This window comes from Eutrema salsugineum, unplaced genomic scaffold, assembly GCF_000478725.1.
Source record: "Eutrema salsugineum unplaced genomic scaffold, Eutsalg1_0 scaffold_3, whole genome shotgun sequence".
Lineage (NCBI taxonomy): Eukaryota > Viridiplantae > Streptophyta > Magnoliopsida > Brassicales > Brassicaceae > Eutrema > Eutrema salsugineum.
Genome location: NW_006256756.1, coordinates 11,915,802 through 11,919,951, shown reverse-complemented (window position 1 = coordinate 11,919,951; position 4,150 = coordinate 11,915,802). Strand labels below are relative to the sequence as shown.

General features: G+C 33.5%; 1 long non-coding RNA gene across 2 annotated transcripts; it reads right to left on the bottom strand.

Moving 5' to 3' along the window:
- Positions 1–788: 788 nt before the first annotated feature.
- On the bottom strand, positions 789–3,483 carry LOC112085108. 2 transcript variants are annotated; one of them, XR_002898719.1, is made up of 6 exons: positions 3,148–3,483; positions 2,678–2,775; positions 2,060–2,193; positions 1,852–1,965; positions 1,394–1,566; positions 789–1,228 (listed from the first exon to the last, which is right to left on the bottom strand). It is a non-coding gene; the product is annotated as an uncharacterized LOC112085108 (long non-coding RNA). The 2 variants fall into 2 exon arrangements; XR_002898720.1 differs by having other exon boundaries at positions 2,678–2,783; positions 3,148–3,477.
- Between the last annotated feature and the right edge of the window lie 667 nt (positions 3,484–4,150).

The window sequence follows — 4,150 nt, the reverse complement described above, 5'->3', positions numbered from 1 at the left end:
ATAAACATTGTATAAGTTTTGTACATTTCCAGAAGTTTTGATATAGTAGTTCATGATTTAAGACAATATAATTTATCATGTTCTTTAAAAAAAAAAAAACAATTTTGATTAAGTGACGAACTTCTGGTTTTGTCACTCTCTTAATTATTAGTTGCACTGAGAAGTTGTTTGGGACAGCAGTAGTATTCTTAGAATGTTTTAAAAATTAAAATTTGTGATAACTAATTAGATAACCAAAACAAAATGTCGATTTTAACTCTAATATTTGGTATTGAGGCCTAATAATATATTTATGTCTTTATGCTTATGTTTAAGATGACACTTTTAAGTCTTAACCATGCCATATTTCTGTCTTTATGCTTATGTTTAAGATGATTCTATGTTTTTGATCTTACATGCTATCATTTATAGTTGGAGGTTTCTTTTAAATATCGGAGATACATTCTAGCATGCGTTCCTATAAAAGCTTAATCAGTTAAGCTCCACTCTTCTGATAATTCTTTTAAGACCTGCAACTTCAGTATGCTATCCATTGATTTGTTTCCTCGAGAGACGTAATGTACTCATGCGAAAGATGAGGCAGTTTTTTAGGTCAAATATTGTGATGAAACATGAAGACTGTTGTACCCACATCTGTCATGTTTCTAATTCTTAAATAAAGAAAATGGATTCACCTACATATTCTAAATGTAGCAGAGTAGAAATGCAATGGTGCCCTTAACGGCTTTATATAGTTACTTTGTCCAAGCCGCTGAATGAACTGAAGATCAGTGATCATTCTTCTTCTGATTTAAAATGCCCAAGATGAACAATGAGCTAACTATAAAACAAACTCTTAAAGTTGTCATCCTTGGGAACGCCTCACAAATCCAAAAAGGAGAACAAATGTTTATTCTTGTATGTGCCTTATGAAGGTACCTAACAAATGTAACGACCTTTGAACCATACATTCTCCTCAACTCGTTTTGAATATTTCAATACTTGGGATCTATTTCGCAGAATCAGAATGTGCTTTTGTTTCCTCAAACATTTCTTGCTTAGAGTTAGCATCGACAGAAAGTGCTTCTAAAGTTTCATCCAAAGTGATTTGAGCTTTTGCCACATTATAATAACTTTCTTTGCTTTTCTTCTTTTTCATTTTCTTGGACTTATTCTTTGAAACCGGTTCTACATTATCAGCGTCTTCATCCTACTTCTCAACTATAGCCTCATCATCTAATCCTATCTCCTGCAGTAAAACCCAAGTGTTACAAAAGTGTAATGGATAAGGTCCAGACATCAAAAACCAGAAACATCGTAACACATCTAAACTACCTACAACCAAGAAGAGATGAAGCCATGTCATAAGATTCACTACAGAAACATAAGACCAAGAAAGTAAAATGTTTGTTACCTCATAAGTAAATGTCCTGACATGGATACCGAATGCTCTGGGCAGTCCAAAATCTACAAGTATTAGTGAGTTCGTGTGGCGATCAGTCAACAAAATTTGTGACTTTAGATCATGATGAAGAACCATGTGACAGTGGCAATACGTAATTCCACGGGATTCTGGTAAAGATATGTCTGCAACAGTAAATGAACAGCTCTGATCAGCCTGTATCAAGTACTAAAACACATCAAGATGATATTACATCGCTTAGAAATTAATAATATTCAGCGAAACTAAACAAATAGATGTGTCATAATTACCAAAAGGAAGTTTATGGCATCATGAGTTCATGACAAACCAAACAGCTTAACATTAAATTATTTTTAGGAGTATCTGGTTTGTTTATTTAAGAAGTTCCTTCACATGAAAATGCATTAAGCACATAATTAAAACGATGCCCAAAGTTTCTTAGCACTCACTTTGATCATATGTAGATCCTTCGAGAATTCAGGACAGGAGTCCATGTGCTTTTTGAGATCCAAGTCCAGATACTCGAAAACCAAATATAAACGCTTCTCGCTGGGCACTACATCCTGCAACCTCCAAATCGTCAACCAAAATTTTTCACCAGCATTGTTCACCAGATTCATGCTGCATTAGTTTTCAACAATGGTATTAACTTCATACTTGAAAATGTTGTTCTGCTGCATTTCTTTCAAGATGGAGATTTCTTCAGTTACTGTGATAAGTACACCTTCATCCTCCTACTCGAACCGGAGTTTGGTCAAAGCTGTTGTCCCATTGGTCACCTTGTCTCATGCCTTGTACACCACACCATTATTAGTATGAGTATTCAAACTGAGATTCGTCAAAGAGTAACCAGTGACTATGAACTGGAAAAAAAATGATCATTTCATCAACCGGATCCATCAATTCTAGAATAAAGAAGCTGAAGTATATTCATCCTCGTAAAACTGAATGTAACAACACGCGAAAATTTCCCTGGCAGTTTGATGATGAGGCATGACAGCCTATATGCGCACATTCCACAACCGAGTTTGATTATACATGGAAGAAAGCAAAAAATGAAAAAGGAACTGTGATTTGATTCCTTGGTCAGACTGAGAAAATGAAACAATATAAAATCAAATAGAATAAATCAGAAAAGTAGAACAGAATCAGCGAATTTGCATTTCTCCAATCCAAACAAACATCAAGGCTCAAGCATGATAAGTGACGCACAACGTAGTGAATGTTGCAAACGAAAGCAGCGTCAATAAAGCTACTGGAATTACAGACTCTAACCTCTTTGGTTATTTTCATTTGTAGTTGTAACATAATCGCCTGTGTCTCAAGTAAGAGCGTCGCTTCAACAGGACATTCCTATCTCAGGGTCGGATATGCTGTAAAACTTTAAAGGTAAGAGGAAGTTCATTGAGTTGTAAACTTAAATTTTAAAATCCGGTGTGAAATTATTAAGATACGTTGTGTACTTCACTGTATCTAAATAGACTATAGGATGAGTGAGTCAATAGGTAATGAAATGTTTGAACCACATACATCACGCTACATGAGGTTGAATAAGCAGCTGATTAAACTCCACGAAGCAGCACTTTATCAAATCCAAATACACAATTCAATTTGAATGCAGTTTGAATCACTTAAACCCTTTTCAACTTCTACTACTGCATTTATCAACACATATACTAATAAGCACAATTCCAGACAGTACAATCGACCAGACAATCTAATCACTTAAAATCTAATATACTGACCTTTTCGGAGTGAAGATCTTCATCACCTTCGCTGAAGAGATCAAAAGGATTAGTGTAAGAACAGACAGACTGTACGAAGATTCTCGTCTTCTTCTTCTTCATCGTGATGATTCCGATAGACCCCTCCCTTAGTCGTCGTTTATGCTCGTTCAATCTCTCTGCCTCAATTGCACTTTTAGATTTGCAAAATAAGATTTTTCGTTTTCATATTGGGAGAAAGAAGAGTACGGAAACGTGAAGGAGATGAAGCAAATCTGGAAGACGAAGAGGAAAGGGAATTGAAGTATTTAAGAGTAAGAGGAATTTTTATCGTCAGAAGAAGTCTGAAGAAAACAGCACTGATGTAGCAGAGCTTGTGGAAAGCAGAAATCTTTAAGATAAAGTCATCCACCACGAACAAATTGAACCTAAATTTGATGACATGGCAACTTCTCATGAGTTTTTTTTTAATCTGACGTGGACGTAGACTGAGGAGCCTCAAACTTCTCCTTTTATTATAGTAGATACTAGGGATTGTCCGCGCTACGCGCGGTTTTGTTCTAAAAATCTATTTCTATTTTTAATAACATAGTACTTCTACCTGAGATTTCAATATGTAGTGACATGGAATTTCTTCTGGTTAATTTGTTTGATGTATTACCAAAAGCACAAGATTTTAAATATATGTTTTAATAGGAAAATATCATTTAATGTTATAATTAAATAATATTAAACCAATAACAAATATTATCAAATAATATAGTTGCTAATACATTATTAAAGAAATTTTAACAGTAAAACATCTATCATAGTGAAACAGTGAGAGTATATTTTACTATTAACTATTATTTGTAAGAAGAATTGTACGTAAATTATTATTATATTTTTCTTTTGTTTTTCATACAACAGTTAATATAAAACAAATAAATAAGGATGTTTTGCAATGAAAATTTACATTTTAGTGGTTTTCTGATTTTTACATTTTTTATTTTTTATTTTAATTTATTTTAATTTTATTAATACT